The 12,548-nt window shown below is 40.0% G+C and overlaps 1 long non-coding RNA gene across 2 annotated transcripts; it reads right to left on the reverse strand.

Moving 5' to 3' along the window:
- Window positions 1-4,721: 4,721 nt before the first annotated feature.
- Window positions 4,722-11,139, reverse strand: LOC111260377 (uncharacterized). 2 transcript variants are annotated; one of them, XR_002680307.2, is made up of 3 exons: window positions 10,337-11,139; window positions 5,291-5,507; window positions 4,722-5,101 (listed from the first exon to the last, which is right to left on the reverse strand). It is a non-coding gene; the product is annotated as an uncharacterized LOC111260377 (long non-coding RNA). The 2 variants fall into 2 exon arrangements; XR_002680308.2 differs by adding an exon at window positions 10,036-10,181 and having other exon boundaries at window positions 4,722-5,441.
- Between the last annotated feature and the right edge of the window lie 1,409 nt (window positions 11,140-12,548).

Consider the following 12,548-nt stretch of genomic DNA (forward strand, 5'->3'; position numbering starts at 1 on the left):
CCATTGCACCCTCGCAAGCCACTTGATCGGGTCGGCGTCATTGTCCATCTAGATGGATCTAGCACGTAGGTCGCGAATGGCTGATAGGGCTAGATTGCATTCTACCATGGGCGATGTGTGTCGTCGAGCGGCGTTTAGACATCACCTTGAATACTCCTCCTGGGGTCGTTTTAGGACACGCTACTTACGGTCTAGTTCAGATGTCAAACAAGGCCAGTAACAACATTTAGGCACTCAGTTTATTTCTACTGCCAAAAAACTTAGCGCGCTGAAGTTGGACATTATCACCGAGAGTTGTCTCTTAGTCGCCTTTTAGAGTAGTTGCTGTCCATATGAAAGGAATGCGCCTATGGATTTCTATAGATTCAACTGCCTGATTTCGGCGATGGGTGGGCTAACGATGCGTTTGATTCTAGGTGCGCTTAGAATTGCTGGAGGGGATAGCACTTGATGGACGCTCATGCCGCTGTGTGGAGTTTCTGTGATTGCAAGATGCGACACGCTTGTTGTTTGGAAAATTGTACCCACCATCTTATTGGTTACACTTTGTTTTCCTACCAAGACGGACGTGAAACCGTCTGTCTCTGGTTCAGCAAAACTGGCCGACAAGTAGGTCGACGCGTTCAAAATCTAAGTGAAAGCGTGTCTTTCTCCACACCGAAATAATGAATTAAATTACCTAATACGATTTTGTGTTATCTTGGAGAGGGAGAACGTCTTTGAAGCCGGATCGGATTTTCGGTCGGACGTTAATATTTGGACAAGTCAAAGCGGTCGTTTCCATTGAAGTTGAATAATTATTTCGAATTTTATGGGTTTGTTGATTCATCATTGTCAAGGAAGATATTTCTTACCCGCACCAATCGACGACGACGACAATGCTATCTAATTATCAGCCACAACAGCAGCAGTAAAGGATACTCGGGTGCAATACGGCGTGAAAACAGGAAGATCATCTCTTTGGCGAGAGACAAAATGGAAAGGCCCGCATATATCGTAAGCCGCAGCTAGATTTTAGTTCCAATAAACGGTGTGCATTTTACAAATTATTTTTGCTTTACAGGTAGCTAACGAAGCGTTATTTTCGTTTTAGGTTGCGTATTGTAGTCATGGAGCGGCCCTACATATGATCGTATGTACCTATTTGTTCCAACTGAATGAGACCTCTTCATTTATGCCTAATCCCTCTAGACACATTTGGGAATAAGGGCTACGTATATCGCTTATATGAGTGATAGACTGGGTCGTTAGCATTTTTTTTCTGAAACCTCTGTAGTTCACCTACGCCTGCTACAGGCGTATCACGAGATGACTGCGTATTCTGAATGTTTTCAATGGGGCTAATTTTGCGTTTTTTCGGCTTCTGACGCTGTTATTTCCGATGTCTTCTAATACGAAACATTTTGAAAAATAGATTTTATAAGGCGATGAACGTATGTACGCATCGGCATTGGAATATCAAACTGTATGGCTAAAATAGATACACCAATGTTGTAAATACGGCGATCTATCATCAGTGGAGTCTAGAAACGGTGTCAGCTATTGCAGGTTGTTTTTTTTAGTGGTGAAATGAGTTATATTTTCTAATACAAACACTCATTGCTTTCGACTATCATGCGTAGTTATTATATTAACTATACCACCTCGACTGGGTGACCTATTATACTATGCCAGTCGACTAGCAAATAATTTCCTTTCTTTATTGATAGATACTGAGCTTCGAAATTTTCGTTCTGATGGCTCAGACAATTATTGTTAGCGGGTTACTACGCAGGGTTGAAAGTTGAGTGTGTACCGAATTATATCTTTTTTTCGTCTAGAGGCAGATGAGCATTTTTACTAAAAGAAAGATACTTATACCCGCCGCCGAAGATTATTTGGCCCTTATTTTATTGACAAGTAGCCTTCTTCTGAACCAGATTCAGATACATGAAACAACAGAAAACGAGATGAAAAACAGGAAGTTATTAAAATAATTAAGGAAACGGCTGTTTAGAATAGAGCGACCTTAGTATTTGCATTTACCAAAAACATAAAGTGATCTTTTTTTTTTTTAACAAGACCAAATAAACGTGTGATCTATAAGATAGACATTCTTATTCCTATTCATGTAATAAAAGTTACAAAAGAAAAATACTTGTATTAAAAAAAAAATAGAGCTAAAATAGACGAGCTAGTTGTCTACGTGTCGCTCAGATCGCCAGATGGCCAACTCGTAGGCATAAAAGTATGAGGATAAGAAGCGAATTTGTATGAGGAGAATCCGAGATCTTGCGAATAATGGATTATACCTGCAGTGATATATATGGGATCACGTCTATACGTGGATATGTAACCATTGTTATCTTAATGTTTATACAATTATAGGGTGGAACAAAAATCCCCTGGTACATAACTATATGTCTGATATATATATATATATATATATATGTCAAACAGGCAGTTTCTGCGGTTCCAGCAAAACCTCACAACAGTTAACTTTTTGTGACGCCTTAAACGACGTAATTTTCTTAGCAGACGAGCGAGTGTTTTGGAGATACAATAAGGCAGCAAAAGCATGCATCACATTCTGCGTTGGAAATGAAATTTCATCTACTTAAATGGATCTGGGTTAACTTTGCACCTAGATGGGTCTTTCAAAGCTATCTATCTTTTTGTCAGCCTCATATTGACGTACAGACTCCATATCTCACTGCCCGTCACAGTTCTGTGCAGAAATGTATTATTGTAGTTGTGTGTTGCTCCATGTCGGCCGTGATACTGAGAAGCTGCACTTACTATGCTTTTCACCAACTTTTGGGATACGTATGTTCAACTCCGCTCGATAGTATTTACCATATTTGTAATAGCATTTACATTGGGTACCTGTCTTATGAATAAGATTAATATTTTTATAATAGTTTTTTTGCTAACGTAATTCTGTCGCCAGGTTACGAGACCGCCTGCGTTCGACTACCGTGCTGACAGTTAATGAGTTCCTCCAGGAACTCGGGACAGCGGCCTGCATTTGCTGTCTCATTTTCAGTAAATATTTCATAACAGCAGACACCTTTGATTTCGATGCGAGTACTATCATTATATTACGTCCGCACCTACCCAACACCGATACCGAACTCGATTTCACTCCAGGACAACAATATTCTTTCGTTTGATCCCTGTCTCGTCCTATAGTGACAGTGTGTTCCAGAAGGATTCTTTGCCAATGAAAGCTTTGTAAATTTCCCACAGACTGCACTACACGCATCCAGTTTGGAATCAATTTACGGGGAGTCCATTTTTTACTTGATTCTTACATTCGGATTCCAATTCTAAACACACTACATGTGAAATGCCAATTTTAACCGGCAGAACTTCTTAGATTTTAAACCTTGCTTTTATGAAAAGTACCCTTGATTGCGGCAAAGCGTCCTTGTCCTTCGGGTCCCGATATCTGGTCACCTTTCTTCTGGCATTCGGCACTGCAGTCTTTTTTCTTGAGACGTTTCTGTTATTCCCATATTGTGCTTCCGCTTAAGGCTAATGTCTTCACTCATTTTCTCACAGCACTGTGGCTTTCGAGAAACAAGGACTTCGCCACAGAGCGTTAATCTTCAATACCAAAAAACGTCTTTCTTGCTGAGCTCACTTCTTTCATAATCAGTTTAGCCTGGTTATAGAAGTTGTTTGTATTTCAATGTGATAAATATGAAATAAACGAACCTTCTCGCGATTTTAATGGGATAAAGGTGCACTTAAAGCTATTGAAGAGAGCCAATCCAACCATCTTTACCACAATCGAATGGAAATTTTTAGCTAAGAAATGCTGTGTACAACGACCTAGTCTTATAGGGAGTTTTTCGCATGTAATCCCCTAATGAAATTAGATGCAGTAGCATAATTTCGTAAGTATATTGTACTGCTATCGACCTTGTGCGTGTATTGTCTTGCGTATCTGTAAATTACGTATAAATTATTAGCTAACGCATATGGTGATTGAGCGCAACTTAAAGAATTGAAATTACACACGATAAAGAATTGCTTTTGCATGTGTTTTTTTTTGCTCGAGCTGCGCAGACAACATAATCCTGTTTTTTGCGCCCTCTCGCAAGGCTCTACGATGATCAGGCTTCTTATCGGTCCTTTTGTTCTAGCCAGGAGCACTTGAGTGACATGCAACTTGAACGATTCGCACGAACGATTTAGCTAGGAGGTCAATTAGATTGTATTCTAAAGTTATTAATAGCTACATCTCTTTGCCTCTCAGACACACACCAAGTCGTGAATCACGGCTTCGATGTTGCGATGATATCGAAACTTTGAAGTTAAAATATTAAAATTTATGGGAAACGTAGGACAAAAGTAGGACGCATATTTTAGAATATCAATTCAACATGCTTGTAATGTAAGCCCTAAAGAGGATTTTTATAAATTAGACACTATCTTGTCTTTTGTGCTAGTTTTTGAGAATAGTACTACTGTACAAGAGGTAAGGATAAGGCCAGCAACAATTATAAAATACATATATGTTCCATTGAGGGCCCCACATATAGTACTTAACGATACTTTAAAATTACATTATTTGTTATTGATAAATCATACTCACTACAGAATTGTCAGCGTATAGTTCTGATTCTATAAGTATGCGATTATTATATTAATTATATTGTTAATTCCTCGAATAGAGTCAAGACTATTTTTCTTTTTATTTTGTAAAATTGTATAACAAAAATCAGTCACTCCTTTTGGCCGCATATAGCCGTAAACACATTTATTGATAGAGAGAATATAAACACACGTACGGCTACAAGATGCGAAGCTGCAAAACGTTCGTTCCTGCCAGGTGACGAGGAGACTCGAAGCGGAGATTAGAAAGAGTCGGAGTTGATGTCCGACGAAATCAGATTTTGATGTGTACGCAATTCGCTGAGGGCCGCCCAGGATGCTATTTATAAGCTAGTATTATATCATCAACCGGCGCAACCATACTGTAGGAAACGTTCTGTATGTGGTAGGGCATCGAGTCTATAGGTGCTGAGACCGAGAAAAACTTCAAGGATGTTTCCAGAGCAGTTTTCTGCGGACGAAGCAGAAGCTTGCCTAAACTCTTCATGCCGTAAAGAGACTGAAAGGTTTGTGAGGCCGAAACAGGAATTAATATTATGCAAGTGGGTGGTTCTTTCCTCCAGTTTGCTACCTCCATTACGGCAGCTAGCTCAACGTTCTTTATCGAGCCCTTTAGCAATGTACGGAGTTATAAGCTGAAATGGCCGAATTCCAAAACCGGTGACTGCACGAAGCAAAAAAAACTCACGTTTTCTCTTATCGTAGCCGACATTGATGCGTATGAAGAAAATGGCCGTCAGTACAGTATTTAGGAGGGTCTGGAGAGATGTTCGCTTGACCTCGTATTTGCAACGTAAGGCGCAATCTGTTATACGGTCTCTGATTCATATCTCCTTGGCCTTCGAAAGGATAACAGTTCAATATATCTAAATATTATCGCGTGAACAGACGACATATTAAAACACCTGCGGAAATTGTTCAGCAGTTAGAGGGTGCTTTTCTTCAGAAAAAAGTTCTAGACTAGAATGGCGTGCCTAAGCTTGAGGGCCTACACTAGCTGCCCTTGACGGTCGTGGGCCTGTTATGGCACTCTTTAGAGCAGGTGAGCTGTTCACAGCGACAGGAAGAGGGGTATGACCGCTTCGTAGAGGGGCTAAGCAAACCGACGAAACCTTGGCCTCATCAACGGGGCCGGAGCCGTGGGACACAGAAAACTTCTTTTGCATTGAAAAGCATGTATTAGCATTTCCTAAGGATACACTCCGTTTGTATAAAGAAGTAAATCTTTGAGGAACATACATAGCACAACGTTTAACCTACTAGTGGCTACGAAATCGAGTATGATCATTTATGTTAAAGAGACATATATATATATATATATCGCTAGTTAACTGAGATATTGCATATCCTTGCTATAACGTACCAATGTTGTCCTTGTCAAAAGGACACATATTTATTTTCAAGCTTACTATACTAAAGATCGGCCAGCACCGATTCATATACCGTACCATTTTCACTAAGTAAGAGCAAATCTATGAACCTTTGAATATTGTAGTATTTTGCGATATTAATATGAGTCATAGCGTTTTTCTCAGTTTCCCTTGGAAACTTAGTCAGTTGTCCAATGGTTAATTGCTAAATCCGACATTTGCTAGAAAATCGGGCAGTATGACACGATGCTCTCCTCTACCCATTTGAGCTTCCCCTTATCAGCTTAGGTCCAGAAAGAGAAACCTTTATCACTACCAAACTATGCTTGTAAAATTGAAGCGATGCCATCAAGTCCTACGAAACGATTGGTGCCGAATATTTTTATATAATAAACCCTGCAAAACTGTAAAGCTATTAGTCACGGACGTAAGTTTACAGATATATAGTACACTCTGATAGGCAATGCGTTAGCAATATAACAATTACTATAGTGTTAACAATGAAAAGAGTACACTGGGATATAGAGTCTATCGGAATAAAGTTCAAGCCGATAAGATAGATTTAATTAAACATAGCTCCTATTGGGTGAATCGATAAGCCTGACACGGGATTGCTATTACATGAACCTATTTTTACCTTATTGAAATAAAAAAATACCAAACAAAATCATTTTGATCAGGAAAAGGCCATTATCACGTACACGTTCGAGCCACTAGTCCCACGCTATACATATGTCTCTGAGGGCGCCGCGTACTCGCCACGTAAATCTATAGTTGATCTTATTCGACTTTATGGTTGGTGTGCCCATGACGTTGCGTAAATGTACCATGATTGTATACAAGCACGGCTCGATTTCTAGATAAGATCAATCATTAACTTATCTGTATTTTCATCAGGTATTAACATCGGAACAAAAGTTGTTTCTTAATACTTTCGAATCGCGCAAAAGAGCTCCGACTTGTGGACCGCTAAATTTGAAGGCAGTACACACATTTTGACGAAGTAGCAAGTAAATATTTTCTTAACAAATTAGGAAAAAAAGAGCTTCTAGGAATGAAGCAATGGCCGACGGCATTTCCAGCCATCGTAATATCAGTATCTTTTCAACGTCGGAATAGCGGCTGTATTTATACTCATTTTTTGGACAAGTCGTTCATCGATGCCTCGGGCAAAAATTATCGTATCATTTTAGCCGCGTCATCAAGATGGCCATTTGTAAATTTCTACTATTACATTTATTATTATATTTTAATACAATATTACTGAGAAATTCAGGTTATAAAGAATCCCATGACACAGATTCGCAAAATCAGCTCCAGACCATAATAAAGATACTGATATTACCTTCATTTAATGTGATTAAATCGCATACGCCATATTAATGTAACACCTGGAAACATCGACAGTTATCACTGTTTCATAATAGCATTCCACTACTAGGAAAAAATTCTCTGCTGATCACTGATCGTTTCTTCCCTATCGTGCTTCTGGAAGGTCAACAGAAACATTTCTAATTCGGGATTTTGTTGCAGAGGCCCACGGTGCGCTCACTCTGGCTGTTGCTGATTTGATACGAAACAACGTGGTAAACCCAGAGTGGTACGCACAAGTTCACCATTAGTACAACAATATTAGATCTTAAAAGGTACCATGACAGTAAACCTGACCGCGCTTCAAATATGACCAGCATTAAAAACAGAGGGGTTGTTATTGATTGATGCACATTGAATATGTGCGCATAGTAAACTCGATCAGTTTATTGCAGGTAAAAAATATATTATTTATAAATAAATAAAATCCTTGCTTAGAACTCGCCTACAGCGATCACGTTATTAATGTTTATTATAAGAGCGTCTTATTATATGTGAAACTTTCGGCACACGCATTTGCCCTAGGTAGTGTTTTCTGCCTGGGTCTGGTAGCCGTTCGTGAATGATTCGACACGTGGGGAGGTACATGTTTGTGTCCCAATACTTTCTCTACCGTGAGATGATTATTCCAATCGCACGTGCCCTATTTGCTTGTCTTATCAGATTTCTCAATAAAATTAGGTTCTATGCTACCTATGTTAGAGGAATACAGTTCTGAATATCTCAGAGTTGAAGCGTAATGTGTATTAGGCTATCCGAATTTTTAAATTGGATAAGCTTTGATTTACGGATCGCCAAAAGACCAAATTCGGCTGATAGATGCACTACTCCGCTGAGGACCCGTGAGTGAAAATGGCTGGCTGGTTTCTGGAACGTGGCAGTTTGGAGCTAGCGGTAGGGTGTTTGATGTGTGCCCTTTAGAATGCTTGTGTCTGAGCCACTAGTAACTATAGGCCTTTCTCGTAGACTATTTGTTCTCTAAGCGTGGATGATCCCGATCTGAAAGGAACGCGGTTACGGTACCATCGTCTATGCATTTCCCGTAAATAGTTATAATTTACATTTGTTTTGCTGCACGCGAGCTAGTCGGGTTAATGTGCCTTTTTCCCTAATAAGGCTCATTTTTTGGGGTAGTATTGAAAACTTAATTTTTATAGTCGCAAGATGTACAACATAGGGCATGCAGCGACGTTTTTGTAACTTTCGTAAAAATGATAGTTTTGTCCAGATGCGTCAAAAAGTTAGCTTAAATATGCGCTGTCTCGTTGACGGTTATAGAACTGCTGAAGTTCCTTACGGTAAAGACCAGAAGCACGGAGCGGGAGTATTTGCCTCTTCGTGCAGTTTACGCTCCAATCGAGGTCGAACTTGATGACTGCTTTATCTCGTAAATGGCATTAGTTGCAGTATTATAAAAAAGAAAAAAAACGCAAATTTGCTTTCCGTTACGTAGTCTCGTATGTTTCAATATCTGCTTTGCCTTTATCTAGGAGCGTTCTAGTAATGACATTGTTGCAAGTTGTTCGAAGACGCAAGTTTGAATTTAAAGCGCAGCAAGTGACGACTGAACCTAGAACCGTCATAGAAATGAATCAAGTATAGCATAAAAGTTTCAGTGACAGCGTACAATCTGGCTTGCTATTCACATTAGGAAGAATCATGTGTACTTAAACTAACTACTTCACGAATCGTCAATGTCGACATCTTCGTTTACGCCCAACTAAATATGTAATCCCCGCCCTTAGTCTGATAAATTTAAAATCCTGCAGAACGATTACCTTGCATACTTGGGTTTGCTTTATGTGTATTATTAATTAACCAAACACAATTTTTACTTGAACAACACCGAAAAGATCTTGAACTGTAAAGATAGGAGGGCTCTTTGTTAAACAATGCATAGCAACGGTAGTAGATTTTTACAACACGGATATCTCAACTTCTGCCCCGAAAACTCGTTTTTCTAAGCCTGCATTAATGCTCGAATGACCCTTGCTATGTAACTTAGCGATATTGCTCCTACATTGCATACGAAGTAGCACAACTGACCCGTAAGTAGACTAATAGTTACTCGAATCGACGATGATCTGTGCAAGGTAGTGCCTCTTCATTATGTGGCGCCCTCTTAGCTTCTCCAGCCCAGACCACTTAGATATGACGGCAGAAATGAGCAAACCTCCGGCTTTTTCTCTTTCCGAAGCCCGGTATTATTGGCCATTACTCTGACCGGTTATGTATCTCATCGAATATGGTATGAAGCATACTTGTTTACGGGTGCTGGCTATCATACTCGGTTGATGAATGCGCGAGGCAGTTTTTTTGGCGTGCGGCACAAAGCTCCCATTACGTTCGGGATTGATTTGCCCTTTACAACGTTATCTATTTCTGCGCAAATCGGCTGTCATGTGTGGTGCAAGACTAATGAAAATGCGAAAATAAACAAGGCTCGTTTTGAGATTTGGGAAAGTAGGGCTAATGGTAACGTAAATGTCAGTTATGTGACAAGATCAGGTTTTTTAGATGTAGTAGAAGGGTTCTATTCACTCTTCTGCACTAACCTAAGTAGTCGACCAAATAAGCTGACGTGGCCGACTATTACTGCTTAAACGCACTGCCCCAAACAACGGGACTAGTCAGCCAGATCTTAAGTCTTCAAATGATTGTATTAATATGAGGTATTGGCAATTTAGCGTACCGAATTCAGTGGTTGAATTGAGTACTGAAAAACTGGTTTTGGTAGAACAGCTAGAAAACGTAGTAAATCTCTACAGACATCAGGTGCTGGGACACGGAAGAAAGACGAAGCTGGCACGCTCGTTGCCGGTAGACGTTTCTTGCGACCTATTCAAAAATATATTGAAATATAAATGTTTAAAATTTACTGAAAGATACACCTAGCAATGTGACATTTAAACAAAACATGGGGTCGTTCCCTATGTCAAAAAAAAGCAGGCGTACTGTTGAGGAGAGCACTAATGATTTGGTCGATTACTTACGGATTTTGTTGAAAGCTTTTCGAAGGGTATGGAGACCGCACGACAAAGATAAACTCTGAGGGTGTACACGTGCAACGAAGGAATAAACACATCAAAAGCCAATGATATATCAGTGTAACGAAGTGACTGTCGCCACTGGACCTGAGCTCTATCAAAGAGCGCAACGCATGTTCAGCATTCGTTCCATAAGTACCTATAGCATTTCCTATTCATCGTTTGTTTGAACCGAGCAGACACGATTCCTCTATTCTTCTTCTATTCTATTCTATCCAAAGTGAGATTTAGGCCTGTCTTTCGCGAATTCGAAATATCATAGCTTGTTGCGATCGTTGTGACACTTCATTGCCGTGTCTGTTACCCCGCTGTTATCATTGTTCCACGGTGTAGCTTCACGATGTGCCTTAGCCGCTTTTCTCATCTAGAAAATGTTTTTTTTTTTATTACTCGTACAGCACACGTGAACAAACGTCAGATATCGCAACGGAAAATGAGCTTGTTTAGCTGAGAACTTAAACGTAATAACACCGTTGTAGCGCATTATATAGCGCTTGCAGTTTAGCTTGTCATCATTGTCTGATGTACAAATGTAGGCACGTAATATAGACGACTACGTACATATTGTACGTAAATCGAGCATATCCAAATTGCGCGGCCAGAGTTTCAGTCGTAGCAGTTATGTGACTATCCAAAAAAGAACCGATAGTAAAATATAGGGAATGTTAAATTAATGCAGAGAAACTATAACAGAAATTGCTATAGCCTTTAATGGGAGCGATCGCGCAGCGTTGAACTTGGGCGGGAATCGAAATAACGAAAAACTAAATATCGGGCTAGTACAAGTAGCTAGAACGAGCGGAAAAATATAACAATCTATAGTGGTATCCGTACAATAAGACACCTTTAAGGAAAGGGAAAAATCACGTGATAAGATATAATGCATTAACCCTTAAATAGATACGTCGTAGCGTCAAATGGTAGGCAGGCAGGCAGGCTTAACAAAGGTTTAAGAAACTTTCGGTTGGAATTAGGTAGCGTATCAAACGATCCCTGCTCCACTAACAGTCTCAGCGAACCCGAAAGCACTATTTAATATGTGTTTTATTCGAACTCCTTTGTCCCGTTGCGGCTTGCGGTATATCGGGAGAGTTTCTATCGGTTCGCTTATCCACCGTACTTATAATAGATAGCGGCAAATTAGTGCTCCGGCAGAAAATGTATCAACTCTGGTTAACGCACCATAATGGTATATGAACGATAGGGTCAGGTCTACTTTTGGATGGCCTGCAGAAGCCATTCGCTAATGAAACGTCCTTAGAGGACAATCGCACGATAGCGATCCTAAGAGTGTACATGTCTCAGGGTTTATAGTAAGTCAGTAGTCGATTTAGGTCGAACCAATGATTTCAGTCCACTGGGCTGACATCTTCTGAACCTTAGCAAAACGATCTTTGCTCTGCTGTGGCCTATGCTCAGGGTGTTATATACGCTGTCTTTAACGGTTACGTTTTTCGGGTTTGCTTTCTTTAGCGGATCGATTCTGAACGGCTGACAGATGCACGGCGGAGGACGAATCGGCGAACGAGGTTAGCAATGCGAAAAAGGGTTTATGCGACTATGAACTGGCAAAGCAGTGTGTTCTTGTGTACTCGTCCGTTTTTGGCTGATCACCGTAATCGTTAGTAGTACGCTAACTACTACAGATGAGTCAAATGCCGATACCGTATGCATACAAACGAGACGGGCGTCAAACGTTCGTCTACGACTTTTCCTAAACTTTCTACAACAAAACATAGCAAAGGAATGCCCTTGATCAACACGGGTTGATAGCCATGCTTTATATGATAACACTGAAAATAGCTCGGTGCAAGTTGTAGGCCAAAATGAATCAACCTGAAATGCTTTTGCATGAACATTTTATACGGAACAAAAATATTGCTCTATTGTACTTGCTTGATTTTTCGGCCTTTGCTAATAGGCTTAAGTGGTGTGTCTTCTATATCCTTGTAGAGTACTTGAGGCACTTTTTTAAAATTAAAAAGGCAGCCATATTCTCTAACATACCTAGATTGTATATCGCTACCTTATTCTATAGCTACAGCATGTTCATATAAACGTAGATTGAGTTTCGTTTGAATTGTATTAAACCCTTGTGTATTAAACCCCTTGTGACTAATTTGCTTGGTATATAGACAGCTCAAAAGCCCACTGACGA

This window comes from Varroa jacobsoni, unplaced genomic scaffold, assembly GCF_002532875.2.
Source record: "Varroa jacobsoni isolate VJ856 unplaced genomic scaffold, vjacob_1.0 scaffold_431, whole genome shotgun sequence".
NCBI classification, from domain to species: domain Eukaryota; kingdom Metazoa; phylum Arthropoda; class Arachnida; order Mesostigmata; family Varroidae; genus Varroa; species Varroa jacobsoni.